Source organism: Benincasa hispida, chromosome 4 (assembly GCF_009727055.1).
Source record: "Benincasa hispida cultivar B227 chromosome 4, ASM972705v1, whole genome shotgun sequence".
NCBI classification, from domain to species: domain Eukaryota; kingdom Viridiplantae; phylum Streptophyta; class Magnoliopsida; order Cucurbitales; family Cucurbitaceae; genus Benincasa; species Benincasa hispida.
This window is the reverse complement of record NC_052352.1, coordinates 25170491-25186810: the sequence shown is the minus strand read 5'-3', so window position 1 is coordinate 25186810 and position 16320 is coordinate 25170491.

The following is a 16320-nucleotide window of genomic DNA, read 5'->3' as shown; positions in this document are numbered from 1 at the left end:
CTTTCATAAAATAAAATAAAGTATTTATGGTCTGCACGAAAAATTAATATGTCAGTAAAAGTACAAGATAACCAATATATAAAGATGTAAAGACTAGGAAACTTACATCGCACTCGACCAATGAATTCAGGGTAATCAACTCCTTGACGAATTGCTTGGCGAGTGGTTTAAAGGAGTTTTCTCGAACCTCATTGTCTGTATTGTCGTCTGAGATCCAACCCATCATTTCTGTAAGGATATTGTGTGGAACATTGTGTGCTACGTTATATGTGACGATCACTCTGGATAGTGACGTTGCTACACCTGGGAGAGGATGCTTAACCATACTTTTCTTCTTTACTTGGGCTGGGGGTGTATATTTATCAATAGGTTTTCTTTTACGACTAATTCTTCGAGATTCCTACATAAACAAATAACAAAACATTACTCATCAAGAAATATAAAAATATAAACAAAGATTACTGATCAATAAATTACTCACCAGTGGAACTCCTTCTGTGGTCTAACAATCTCATAAGTGTCGGCCTCTGGGATGCCAGACATGTCAGCCTCTGTATGTGGCATGGTGAGTAAGGTAGACATGTTGGGCTCTGTTTGTGGGACGTTGGCCTCTATAGGTTCGACGTCAATTGGTGATGTCGTGGTAGTATCGGGTTGTACAGGGCGGTGGGAGTAGGTGAAGTGGTGGTATCGGGCTGTAGAGGGGGGATGAGATTGTCAGAGGCAGTCGCATCATTGGTATCAAGATCCCGAGATGGGATGGGTGACTTAGTCGTCTCCTCATTCACCGTGGAACCCTTCAATTAGTAAAGTAAAATGATGAGTTCACGAACATGTAAAAGCTAAACACATAAAGACATAAAATGATAGTAAATGCAAACCTTGCACATAGACTACAACAATGACAGGATGGCCGATAATTGCCCTTTCATGTCCATTATGTTTTCCTCCATACTGGATACACGACTATCTGAACCTGATATACGACCATCCAACCTCAATAGCGAGCTATCAATGGTTCGAAGGTACGAATAAATAGACTCGTCGAGATTGGCTCCCTCCCTGCGGCGGGAAACACATTCAGGACACTTCTCATCCACAGGTCGCTCTCTACAGGAGTCCGCAAGATAGGCATCAAGTTGGTTCAATTCGTCCTCCTCGCGTACGTCCCCCATCACATCATGGAACATATCATCACTAGGTGTGTATGTCCCTCCTCCCACCCTTCCATATTCAGCATCCTCATGCTCAGAATACTCGGGTTCATCCCCTCCCTCCACCCTGACAACTTCATCATTGTCATCTCTATGATGATCATCGCCATCACTTTCACTTTTAGGACTACCCCTATCACTAGTTGACCTATTGCCACTTTCAGAACTATCATCATCTGCACCTAGCTCAAATATAGGTCGTCTGTCCACTAGGGTATCCCGAAACTCCTTTTCAGCGTCTGACATAACAGTCTCTCTTTAATCTTTATCTGCATTAACAACCCAGTAAACTAGTTAGTGTCAATTTAACGACCAGATAAACATATTATGCATAGAGTAAATGTACATTGTTAGACTCGAATATCTCTCTCTCGAGTACTTTGAAGGACATTGAGTGGGAGCATGACCATAGTAATATGCGGGGTAAAGCCACCTTGCTCCTTCGCTCTGCAATGTTTCCAGCTATTAATGAAGCTAGGATCTCGTATGTCCATACCTAAATAAAATTAAAATATATTAAGAATAATAGTAATGTTAGATCAAACGACACGATTATTATGTTAAGTAAATTTACCTGGAACGCTTATGGAAATCCACGTAAGGAGTACTTCACAACGTAGCTTTTATTTCCTTTGACCCTCGTTTTGTATAGACTGGTCTTATCATTCAACGCAGTCTTTAGGGCATCCAATGTTCTCTCCCAAATAATGGTATCCCAATCAAGACTATTGTAGTACTCCAAGTTTTGAACGTCCTTGAAACGTTTGAGGTCCACTGCATTTTTCTATTTGTTTTTTCCCATCATTGCGACCTCAGTATAGTAAACTAGGTTGATCTTCACAGCATCATCATCATTTTCAAACTCCAAGTCCTTGTATTTTTCTTCAAGTTGACGGAGGTGTAAAATGTCCTTCGTCACTTGATTACCAAAATACTTGATAGTAAGTTCATACGAGGGCTGTTGGTTCTAATCAGCTCGTGTTGGGGATTGCCACAAACCAGTCATCAACAAAAGGACATCCTTTGAAAAAGTAACAACCTTCCTACAAACAGAGAATGACATTGAGTCTGATCTTGTCCTCTTCACTTCTCTCAGCAACATGTGATGGATAATTGGGTTGTTAAACACCATGTCAACGTCTACAAATCGCCAAAAACTGTTCTCTTAAACATGTCCAACTGCCTTGGCGTAAGCTTCTCTTTTACAATTTTGTTTGCATTAGCAATATGGGCCAAGTTGGTTACTTGACCGGAAAATCGGTCGACTTTGGGTATTCTGAAACGTGTTGCCATCTTAAATCACTCCTGCATGAAATAAAGATTCAATCAGTAGACTCCTTCAGGAAAAAAAATGTAAAACAACATTCTGTTTAAATCTCGCTGGATTCGCTCTTGCTAGACTTGCTCTCGCTCTTGTCGTTCTGTCTAGTTTCTGTCTCTTATACACATCTAGATGTGTATAAGAGACAGGTAGACTCCTTCAGGAAAAAAAATGTAAAACAACATTCTGTTTAAATCTCGCTGGATTCCCTCTCGCTAGACTCACTCCCGCTGGTGTCGCTCTCTCTAGTGTTGCTCTCTCCGATATCACTCTCTCTGGTGTCGCTCTCACTTATCTCGCTCACATTCTATCTTTTTACTCGTCTTCAACCACATAACACATCGAAAACCAGAAAAACAAACAAAAAAACCATAGGTTCACTTATCTCACTCACATTCGCTCTCTTCGGTGCCGCTCTACCAATTTTACTCTCACTTATCTCGCTTACAAACTCTTTCTACTCGTTCTACCAATTTTACTCTCACTCATATATATTATTTTGGGTTTAAATTTTTGGGACAAGTGGTTTGGAGATTTAAATTTAAGTTTGGAAGTCGTTTGGTTTAGAGGTTTAAGAGATTTACTTTTTGGAAAATGGAATAAAATATGTATTTATACAATAAATAAGTAAATATGAGAGGGTTATTGGAGTTGTTGGGATTAGGGTTTTAAAGGGGTTTATTTATATGTTAGGGCTACCTCGTTAAGCATGCAAAAAGAGGAAATTTGGGCCAATGACCTAATATGTAGACTCATAATGTCAATCGACCTTCTGCTGACATTATCACGGTATGAGATTACAAGAATTGCCTCTGATAATCGTCTCGCTCTCGCTGTCCATTTTTCTTCCATCGCGATGTGATTGTTTGTCACTGTACGATTATTTGACAATTTTCACGAAATCTGTCTACAACTTAAAATCGTTAACACACATCAGAATATGTAACAATGAATTCTTTAAAATCTAAACTTCATTTGAATTGTCATTTTGTTGAATGAAGGTTTATTGAACAAGGTTTTTCATAGCGAAGATTTTTTAGAACCAAACGGAGTTTTCAGAATGGAACAGACTTTTCTTGAACTTGGTTTCATTGGTGTTTGTAGAAACGTGGTCTCAAAAAAGGTATGTAAATAGAAATTTTAAATAGCACAACGAAAGAGGTGTGAGAAACAGCGACAGCGAGAAAGGTGGGGAGAGAGAGAACAACAGCGAGAAAGGTGGAAAGATCGACATTGAGGAACAGTGAGAAAGTGAGATTGAGCAACAGCGTGAGAGCAAAAGCGAGATTGAGCGAGAGCGAGATACAGCGAGAGCAAGAGCACTTGGGAGCGACAGTGAGAGAGATCTATGTGTATTACTATCTACTTAATAAAAATGTTCTCTTGCTTTATAGAATGACAGAAAAGTGTGTACTAATTCGATGTGGAGGTCATTGGGATGAGAACCAAAATTTATATGTTGGAGGCGAGTTAACAGGAATCGTTATGCCTATTACCTCGAAATATGAGAACTTAAAGCTCACATTTTATATTGTTGCAAATGTAAGTTGCTCAGAGTTTGATGTTGTTATGAGAGTTAAATATAAGCTTGACTTTGAAGCCCCTCCATGGTACATACGGAATGGCGGTGATGTTCACTTCCTTCTTTGTCGGGACGATCTTTCTAGAGTTCAGCTATATGTAACGCTAAAATCATACCACGATGAAAATGTGAATATGAGTCATGATGGTATAGGTGTAGACAGACAATACGAGGCATCATATGAGCTTAATCGAGAAGAGGGTGATATTCTATTGTCTATGAACACTCAACCATCAACATTATCAATCGACAATGGCAGCATTCATGCAGTGGACTTGGAAAAAGAAACTTAATGTAACGGACCTGTGCTTGGTAATGAGATATCAGCGGCTTGAATTTTATGGATTGTGGCCCTTCAGAATAACGTGATTCTTTCGTGGTTAATAATGAAAGATCAGTATGATTGAATTCTATGGACTGTGGTCTTTTAGAGGTGCATATACCTGCAGTGGCTGTTATTGAGAGATCAGCAAGATTGAATTCCATGTTTTCATGTCGTAGAGGGAATTGATTGTACCTGACACCTCTTCGTCTGAGACAAATGTTGAAGTTGGTCAAAAAAATTTTAGTAAGAGTGATTTAAAATTGAGATTGTCTATTATGTCCATAAACAATAATTTTGAATATAAGATAAGGAAGTCAACTAAGTCTTTGTTTACTGTCAAATGTATAGAGGATACTTGTAAGTGAAGCCTTTGTGCAGTGAAAATTCCGGGGTGTGACATATTTAAGATCATGAAGTATATGTGGCCGCACATATGTTCTATTGGAATTTTAAATCATGAGCATAAACAAACAACGGATGTGGTAGTTGGTGAACTAATCATAGTAGTGAAGAAGCGATGGTAGGGTGTAAGTCAACGGTTCAAGGAAAGACTCCAACTTCTTCTTTGATGTCATGGACAGTAGTGAATCAAATACGAACATCCGACCTCTATTTAGGTCAAATGCAATCAACATCCAATGTTGATCGATGTCTGTTGCCGTATACACGAAGTCTAAATCTGACCATTTGACATTGAATTTACCCATGACATAATCCAGTAACGTCTCTTCCCCCATGCTACGGCAGCATGCAAAGTCGACTTGTTCTCAATATGTTTGTAGACCCCATCTCGAGAATTTAGGGGACTCTACACGGCGAAAAAAAACATTAAAAATACATGATAGTTAACCAATGTATTCCTATTCAAAAGTGCAGTAAATGGTTATCGGTATTCCAATTGGCCATTGTAAAGCTAGCCATACACATGTCTGGTCGCCTATAGAATTTATCTTTTATGACCCGAAATAGGATATTTAGGGTCTGCATCCAAAACAAAATATACGTTAGGAAAGGGAGTAAACTGTATGTACTTGGTAAAGAGGATAAGAATCGTAAACTTACATCACACTCAACCCATGAACTTGGTTTGATCAACTCCTGAAAAAAGGATTTGGATAATGGCTGAACTGCATTTTTTCTCGAACCTCGTTGTCCATATTCTTATCGGCAATCCAGTTCACCATTTCCTTGAATATAGCAGCTGGAACCTCGTGCTCTAAGAAGTATTGGATCGTCACTTTAAACTGTATCGTAGGTACCCCAGGGAGAGGGTACTTAATAGTTGGATGATCCAAAGGATGTTGAACCTTGTCCTTCTCTTTTGTTATTTTCTTTTTTGGTTCGACGGGAGGTGTGTATTTATCAACGAAATTTCTCTTATGTGTTGTTTTTCTACTTTCGACCATAATCTACAAAAATATAACAAAATGGTGAACATGTTGAATAACAAATATGAAGAAAGAAATTTTTGAATCACATAATGATCAAACTTGTGAATCGAGATGTAGGGTGTTAGAGGAGGTCGTGATATCAAGCTGTACAGATGAATTGAAAGGTAGAGGTGTGTTAGGTGACTTAGGTGGAGGTGGGGTAGGTCACTTATGTGGGGGGTAGGTGACTTAGGTTGAGGTGGGGTAGGTGACCTACGTACAGGTTGGGTGGGTGACCGAGATAGAGTCGAAATGGGGGACATGATGGCATCGTGGCCTGTTTGTGGAGTGGGAAACCCCATCACCTCAAACACCGTGGAACCCTTCATAGACTATAATAGAGACAAAATAGTTGACAATTGTGCTTTAATGTCTCTCATGTTCATCTCCAAGTTTGATACACGACCATCCAAGCTCGATATTGAGTTGTCAATGTTCCGTAGTTACGAATATACATCAGATTCAACGTTGCCTCCCTCCCTGTGGCCCGAAATCTCGGGGACAGAACACTCCTCCTCAGGCTTAGGACTACCAGCACATGATGGAACATATCCTCGCTAGGGGTGTAAGTAAGCTAGTGGATGTTTTGGTCCCCATTAGATTCATCGTCTCTCACTCCACCTTCTAAACTACCCTGTTGTTCACCTTCCCCACCTTCTGAACTATTCTCTGAACTACTGCCACTCTTTAAACTACTAGAGCTCCCTAAATTCTCAGTGTTAGAGTGTGTTTGTCTTATGGCCCGTCTATCAATTGGGGTGTCCCAAAACTTCTTATTAACATCGGACATTACAAGACTCTCTTTGACTTTTGTCTACATTAAAGAACCCAGTAAGATGGTTAGTGTATATTTAACTACCGAATAAACATATTGTGGCTACATAGATTACATTTACATTTTGAGATTAAAAAATGTCTCTCTCGAGTGCTTTGAATGACACCGAGTGGAAGCATGACCACCATAATATACGAGGCACAACTACCTTGCTCTTTCGAGTGGCAACGTTCCCTTCTATTGATGATAGGATCTCGTACGTCCACAACTAAATCCAAACAACTCAAATTTATAACTATGTTAATGTTAAACCAAATATAAAGTTAAGTTAAGGAACATCTACCTGGAATTCCTGGGGAAATTCACGGAGCGAGTACTTCACAACATAACTTTTATTTCCCCTCACCTTCTCATTGTATAAACCAACCTTGTCATTCAGTGAAGTTTTCAGGGCATTGAGTGTCCTCTACCAAATAATTGTACCCCAATCAAGATTGTTGTAGTAATCTATGTCTTTAACATCGTCAAATAGAGTACAATCAACAACATTCTTCTGCTTGTTTTTACCCATCATTGCAACCTCTGTGTAATATATTGGGGTAATGTTAACAACATCATCAGCCATTTTTAAATACCAAATTTTTGTATTATTCTTCAAGTAAATTTAAATGGAATGTGTCTAAGGTTAACCGATTACCAAAGTACCTCATCAAAAGTTCTTGTGAGGACTCCTCACTCCGTACAACTCGTGTAGGAGACTGCCACAAATCAACGATCAATAAAAAGTCGTCCTTCGAAAATGTGACAACCTTTCCTCTGACAAAGAAACTAATCGAGTTCACTCCTGACTTCTTCACTTCTCTCAATAACATATGGTGGATCAGTGGGTTGTTGAATACAAGTTCGGTGTCTACTAAGCGACTAAAAACTGTTTTCTTGAACATGTCTAATTGCCTTCTCGTAAGCTTCTGCTTTACAATCTTGTTGACATTGGCAACGTGGGCCAGGCATGTTACTTGCCCGAAAAACCTATCAACTTCACGAATTTTCAAAGATTTTGACATCTTAAATCACTCATGCATTGTATGAACATTCAATTTATCAGTTAACAGGTTCATACTAAAAAATCACTAACAAAACATGTTGTTAAAGTCTCGCTCTCTCTAATTTCATTCTCTCTTATATCGCTCTAGCTCATCTCGCTTTCGCCCGTCTCGCTCTAGTCCATCTTGCTCTTGAAAAACTCGTCCACTACCTTGTCTGAATCTAACTATATGTTCTTCGTCCTCAACCAATGCAGAACACATCGAAACCCAAAATAAAAATACAGACGCGACCGATTAAACCCCAAAAGCAATTATGAACGTGATGACCGATCAAACCAAACCAACCTAAATAGACGCAACACAACATTGAAGACAAAAATTACATTCACTAACCCAGTAGAGAACTTTGATTATGGCAGTAGATGGACGATGGTTTTGCAGAGCGAGATTGAACGACACTTGCACGATAATTTTGAGCGGAGTGGGACGACCGTTGAGTTTGAGCGCACGAATATCGTATAGACTAGAGGGCCATTTTTTGTAATCTCATACCGTGATGACGTAAGCTGAGGGTCAATTGACAATTCTTTAAAAAAAATGGGTCATTTGGCATTATAGGCCGAAATATTAGGTCATTGGCTCAAATTTCCCAAAAAAGAAAGAAATAAAACTCTTTCTTCTTCTTCGTGAAGCACCGCCGGAAACCCCCCCTGTTTTTTTTCTTCGTTTTCTTCTTTTTCATTCGCATCGTCGGAAGTTGCCCATGCCCAGTCGCACCACTGCGTCAGCCTCGTCGGCGCTAACCCGAAGTTGCTCGCTGTTCAGCACCTGGCGTCGTCGCCCCAAGCCGCTTGCACACGTCAAACCAACCCTCACTGTCATTCGTCTGTATTGTCGACCAGCACATGTCGTGTTCAACCGGAGGACGTTGAGATCGAGTCAAGCATCGTTCTTTCTTAATTCATTTAGTCGCCAAATTTATGTGTTTTAGGTAAGCTTTGGGTTTTGGAATGCCCATTAATATTGGTTAAATTCTTTTTCTGTTCTTTTTGGCCGAACTAATTTACCAATAATTTTTTTGAGGTTGGATTCAGGAATTTGAGATTTTGGTTTTAGGACGTTGCCCAGCATAGTGGAGGTTTGATTTGGATTGCTTAATTGAATTGTGGTGGTGGTTTTGGAACAAACCACGGGTTGGATAAGTGGTTTAAATTTCTGTTGTGATTTAGAACTCGAGGTTAAGTATTAAAAGTCAATTTGGGTCGTGCTTTAGGATTCTCCTCAAAGTGTATGGAACTTGGTGGTTGGTGTGCTTGAAGTGAATTTTTGTGTCTAAACTTGAGGTAAGTGATCTACTACTGTTCGCCCTCGAACCAAAGTATGTGTTAAGTTGTGGTTCCTACGTTGGCTTGGAATATTGTGACATACTTGTTGGTCAGTTGGAAATTTTTGGAAGTTTACGTTTATGACATGGAATTTCGATATTATGTGTTATTGCAGTCTTCGATTGATGGATTATTTATGAAACTCTTTTGAAACCTAAGCATGATTTAAGACTTCGATTGTATGTTTATGCCTATGTGAGACTATTAATGACTGTTAGCACTTTTATTGGGCTATGCACATCGCATGTTGTGATCCTTCGAGACCACATCTTATGCTTATGTACGGTGTTTCCTTGGGATCACCACTTATGTGCCTTCCAGGGTCACTACTCATGAAAGCGCGCCTTCGGGTTGCCCTTTGTGCCTATGCCTATGCCTACTGCAGTTGTGCACTTAAATCTCGATGGGAGAGTTAATAGTTCACCTACTGGCCCTAGTAGTGGGTCGTTTACTGAGTATATTTATATACTCATTCTTTTCCTTTCATGTTTTTCAGGTAAAGGTGGAGATAGACCCGAAAATGACAAGAGGGATCCGTGACCCTGACCATTTAGACATGTTATTGCTTCCACACTTAGGGTTCATCTGTCAGAACTTGATTTAGGAGTTTAATATTTTAAAAAAAAAAAAATTGGACATACCCTTATTTCATTTGTTAATTTGTTTAATTGATATTTATTTTAAATTTTAGGTCAAGGGTACCTCGAACGATGTTTTCAGAATTTTTCTATTATTTAGATTTTATTTATTGAAATAAAGATTTTAATTATTTTATTTAATTTTTCCTCGAGGATTTTATCGTAAAGCCTATGCATGCACATAGTAGCGTCTTAGAAACATAATAGAAATTTGGGTCATCACAGCACCACATAGGGAGATTTATGCCAGCAGACAAGAGAGAGCGAGAGGCCAAGAGGTTGAGAGAGCGAGATTGAGCAAGAGCGAGAGGTCGAGAGGGAGCGAGAGTGACCGAGACCGAGAGAGAGCAAGAGACATAGAGGGAGTAATGATGTGTGAGTGAGAAAAAAAGGAGAGAGAGGGAGTGGGAGTGATACTAAGAGGGAGAGTGAGAGCAAAATATTTTCTGCGTGAACATGAGTATATTTTGGTAATTTTACCCAAATTTGATGTCAGCAAAGGGTCATTCGACATTTTTTTTTCAAGAATGGATCATTTGACATTTTTTGCCCAATTTTTTAGTCACCCGTATAAATTTTCTAATCGAATGAGTTCGTTTAGTTTTTTCAATTAAAAAAATAAAAGTAAAAGTATTTTGGTGCAAAACATACTATTTGGTCAAGTTTTGGGTTAGTTCACGTTTGGATCAAGTTTTGGGTAGGTGTTTTATTTCACCTCAAAATACAAGTAGTAATGCACGTATTGTTAAAGAAAAGGTCTTACCATTTATAGGATTTTTGAGTGCTGAGTTGATTATTATAATTAATGAGTTATAATAGTCAGTGTTTAAGATGTAAACTATTTTAGTATGAGTTACATTAGTTTGTGTTTGGGGTGGAAAATCTAGTACTACTATAGTACCAACTCCTTCCTTTCATATTATTTGACACGTCATTAAATGATTTATTTTGTGAACCTCACATAATTCTTAAATTCTACTATCATGACAATCAATGAATTGAGGTAGTATAGAAAGTTTTCGATACTACCGTAGTATTAGAAATGTTATAGTATTTGGGTATAAAGTATTTTTATTTAGATAGGTGATGACATGCAGAAATGCATGTCATCTTAGGCCTTTTATTTAGAATTATGAGGGTTGTTAAACAAAATATGCGGCAAATATGTTAGGAATTCATGATAAAATAAGCTTGTGTCGTTCAGCATGATGAATCTCAGCTAACCCATTATTATAAGTTATCATGCGTTCAATGTTCTATTTTTGTAGCTAAGGCAAGAAGTGGACGCAAACGCAGAAGCCGGACCATCGTATAGACGACCGCATGTGGAGAAACTCTCCATCCCAAAGGCAAACGCGTTCGATCAACGTATGGGTGTTACGGTAATCAGCTGCATGCATCCATCACATGGGAGTTGCGCTCGTCAAGCGATTGCGGTCATCGTGTAGAGTTGCGGTAATAAGCGGATGTGGTCACTGCATGATTATGGCTACACGATAACGCATGCTAATGGGATCAATGCAAGGTTGGTGGAATGAACGCATCAACGCATATCTCGGGAAAATTAAAAGATGATGTTGACATTTCACCTACCATGCCGTTAACAGCAGAGATTCAGATTCGGAAAGGAATAAACGCGCCGCGAATGTCAAAACCAGAGCAGTCCATTAATGTCGTCGATGATCCAGGCTCTATATAAAGAAGCGATGAGTAGAAATTCAACTTATCTAGAAGATTTCGCCTGAGGTTCGCCTTAGAGCGGATCCAGGGTTTATCCCTGCGATCTAGACAAATACGTGAGAAGAAGCTTAAAAGTTCTCCACCTTTTTCATCCATTCCGAGTGACGACCGGAGCCTTCGATCGGAGCTAGATCTCAAGAGAGTCAGTTCCTCCGCCCATCCATGGCACCACCGGCAGCCTTGATGCACATCTGCTGGAAGCAAGTCATTGCTTCCAGCTGGTCATTCCATTTTCTCTTCTTTTCTTATATTGTATTATATTACATTTTGTGATTAAGGAATTAATACATGACGTGTTCAATGCATTTCTGTGTTTCCTTCGACTTCATCTCCATCTTCTTTACTTAGCATCTTTAACTTTCATTGTATCACTTAGTGAGATTACTAAAGTATCGCATACTTAATCATGTGGATTAGAGATATGAAGCATGTAGCAAACCACCGAGAGGTGTGCGTTGTGCGTGTGTGTGAGAAAACCTTATTTGCTTAGTGTGAAGCTATAGGAACGCCTGTCTATAGGCTAACGCAATGCTTGTCTATGAGTAAAGTCAGCAACAACCAACTACCCGGGAGGGTAAGTGGTTGGTCGCATTAAGCAATGTAAGCTATTGTTCACTAAAGATAGGAATGATCTTATGTCAGCAAAGTTTATGCGGTTACCTTGTCTTATGAGCGCTTCATTTATCATTTAGGCATACTTGAGAGAGTAGTCTAAAATCCAAATCTAAGACTCGAGAGAACGGATTGGAATGCATAGGAAAGAATGGGGAACTTAGAGATAAGCTCCGTTTGCTATCACACAGCGTATGCACCCTACGGATAGGATATTACATGCGTCCAGGAAGTAGGATACGNAGCTCCGTTTGCTATCACACAGCGTATGCACCCTACGGATAGGATATTACATGCGTCCAGGAAGTAGGATACGGTGGTATGCAGCCATCACGCTCATGTGGCGAGAGCACGTGAGCAGGTTATGGAGGTTTAGGCTGGCATAGGCTTCTCGGCACTATCACATATAAATCGTATACGTCCTAGAGTTAGGCTCAGTGTGTGTAGCATGATCGCATAACTTCCGTTGACTAAGGTTGCCCTTGCGATCACTCTTAAGCGTTGCAATGAAGATATATCCACATGTTATCTATTTTCCCATTCATTTGTTTCATGTCAAGAGTTGTCGTGTATCTACCTCTCTTTCATATTCTCATTGCGTTGTCTGTTACTTAGGAGTAGGAGTAGTGTTAGCATAGAACCCTCCCATCTATTCTTTTATTCAACCGCCTGCACATTACCGCATTCATCTAGGTACAAGTCCCTGTGTTTGACCTTGGATCACCCGAGAAACTTGCATTCACGTTATACTTGGCGTGAGCGCAAGAAAACTTGTTACAGGGCGGATGGTCATCGCATACATTTGTTAATGCAAGTCATTCCAACGCATGACCACGACCCATGATAATCAACGCCTACTTTAAGAACATGCATCACATATTGCGTCCACGGAATTTTAGTTGTTGAGTAATTGACATCTAATTTCTCGTCATCAATAGAAAGTAGTAAATAGTGTAGCAAACAAAGAGAGAGAGAGAGAGTGTGTGTGTGTGTGTGAGAGAGAGAGAGAGGGGGGGGGGGGGGGGGGGGGGGGGGGGGGGGGGGGGGGGGGAGAGGGAGAGAGAGTGTGTGAGAGAAATGGGTGAAAAATAGTAAATTCTATAGCGAATAAGATTTTGAAAATAGTATTTACTATACTTAATTATAAGTTATAAATAGTACACACCACTATTATATTTGGTGCACCAAACATGAAGTGGATTATAATGGCCCACTTTACCATCTCATCCGATAGATTGTGCATCAAAAGGACGTGATTGTCACGAAGATAGCTTCGGAGCACAACGTTGCTGATCCATTTACGAAGGCTCTCACGGCTACAGTGTTTGAGAGTCATCTGCAAAGTATGGGTCTATAGGACAAACCACGGCTAGACTAGGACAAGTGGGAGATATTGTACTAGGCGTGTTATGCCCTAGGTTATTGTTTTGTGTACTTGTAGTTTGATTATCTTATACACCCTACTAGCTTTAGGACAATTGGGAGATTGTTGGGGTTGATGCACTAAATCTTGTAGGGTTCTATAGTTCGTAAATCTTGTATAAACAAACATTTATCTGATTAATAATATTTGATATTTTTATTCACTTTGTATATGAAATATATGATATTTTAGTTGCATTAACCACAAACTAATAAATTAACATCCAAGGTTATCGTTGTAACTTAAACATGTATGTGGAGACATACAGGTGGATCATGTTTAAGTGATAACATAAATGTTCTGTAGTATATAAATAAGGCTAGGTACCTTATCCTTGTGACACTACGAGTATGGCCTGCTTTGTAGGTGTTACAAATGTTGTAAAGTGCTACAAATGATCTGATCCTAATCATTCATGTATTAGACATGTGAACGGGGATATTCTATACAGAGGAGTTTGTATGAGACCGGACCACAAAATGTTTAGTCTCATTATATAACGTCGTTCATAATAAAGATTTTTCATTTCACGAGGATGATCATAGGTAACATGACCTTAATCCCGAGTGAGCTGTAAACTCCTGCCTACGAGGGCGACCCTTTGATTTGTATGGGTGAGAGTAGATCACCGACTCAACAAGCCTACTATTGGATTCGTCTGATTGGGGAACTGGGAACTCATCTACACACGATGGAGTTTACTCCTTCCCCAAAGCAAGGGTAAGTAGATAAATTGCTTCCATAAGGGCTGATTCTAGGTCTTGACCAATGTGACACCACACTCTCTCTTTGGCTAGAGAGGGGTTTAGTCATATTGGGACTATGGTCTATTGTTCTTAGAGGGATCAGTGGTATTTAAGAAGTTAGATGTAACTATTGGGGCAAAACGGTAATTTGACCCAGGTGTACTTACAAGCAATTTGTGAATGGTCATCGTACTGTTGATTGGTTATATCAAATGGACACAAAAATATATTTGTAGTGCGAAGAGTGCAGTTGTCGGTCGTTAGTTAAGTGTCCGACAGTTAACAGATGGTGGATAGTGTAATTAAAAAGTTTAATTAATTATTCACGTACCATTAAAGCTTAAGTTACAGGTCCATAAGGTCTCCTTGGTAGCTCAAAATGATTTAGTTGAGAATTAGTTTTTGGGTTAATTTGAAACGTTCAAATTAATAAGAGGGAATTTAATTATATGATATAATTCAATTAATTCAATTATATATGATATAATTGACATATTATATTTGATACATTATAGTTAATTGGAGGAATAAATATTTGAATGTGATTCAAATATATTATCTATGAATGAGATTCATAGTTGTTAAATTTAATATAAATATGATTTATATTAAATGCCATAAAATAAAGAAAAAAAACTATATTTTATATTGTATATGATGCAATATTAAAACTATAGGTTATAAATATGATATGTTAAATTGGTTTTCATATTTATTTATAATTATTCTATTTTTTTCTCTCTGACCACCTTAGTGGGAAGTTAAGCAGTTTTTATGGCAAAATAAAATAAAATAAAATTTTATTTTATTATTCCAGATCAAGTGTGTGTTACACGATAGAGAGTTACATGAATAGTGGAGAGCCTATGCGATAGACTTGATTCACTACATGATTGGAGAGTTCTTTCTATGTGATAGCTTGTGCTCTTCTCTTCAATCGTTTTCCTCGTCCAAACTCCAAAACACCCTCCTAACCAAAATAACCAGAGCCCACTACTCCTGTGTTCTCACCCTGAGAATACCAAGGTAACTAAGTGGTAGTGTCCTCTCCCTTTGATTCGAGTTCTTGCTTCTGTGTTGAAGTGTTCGTGCTTGTTCGAAGTGTTTGAGTTGGTTCGAGGGACTAACGCGAATAATAGTTCTTCAAAGGTATAATCTCTCGAACTTTGTTTCTTATTTCAAAAGCATGTTGTAATTTATGTTTTGATGCATAATATGTATTGTTTACTATAAATGTTTGTTTCAATCGAAATGAAATTTGGACGATCTGCTTCCGCTCATAGGTTCTTTGTAAAATGAATTCCTTAAGAAATAAGTCACATGCTACTTTCTAACGCTATTTACTAGGTAACTCGATCTTAATCCTAAGCTAACTATGAACTCTTATTTATTCGGTATAATCTTTAGATTTGCATAGGTGAGGATTGGCTCAATGTCGCGGGTCTAATAAGCCTCCCATTTTAGGGGTAAAACCCAATAGATAGTTGGGGACATAGGGTGCAATAAAGAATTCACGCCTATACGATTCAGGGATAGAAGAAAGGTTATTCTCTTAACTACTGAATCCAGGTCTTGAAAAATGGGCCCCACCCTCCCATTGGTCAAAGAGAAATCTGGTTTAGTGATTGGATCACAAACCAATTATTCATTAGAGGATCAATGGAACTTAAGCAGCAAGATGTAATATCGGGGGTAAAACAACATATTCACCTAACAGTTATTACAAACAACCTGTGAAGGGTTGAATTGAAATAAGGGTTTGAATTTGAATAGTTCAAAATTCAAATCAGGGTTTGAATAATTATATTTAAGATAATTAACATTTAATTTATTGAAATTCAATGAAATTTGAAAGTTTATAATATTTCAATAATGATTTAAATATCAATTATATGAATAAGATTCATGATTAAAATTGGGTGTATGATTAATTTAATATTAAATATTAAATTAAGTGCGTTTAATAATATAAAATAATTTAATATTTGATATTAAATTATTTAATTAATTAAAAATCAAATTATTTTTCAATTTCAATTCAATTTAAGAAATTGAATTTTGATGTTTTAGGTTTAACTAATTA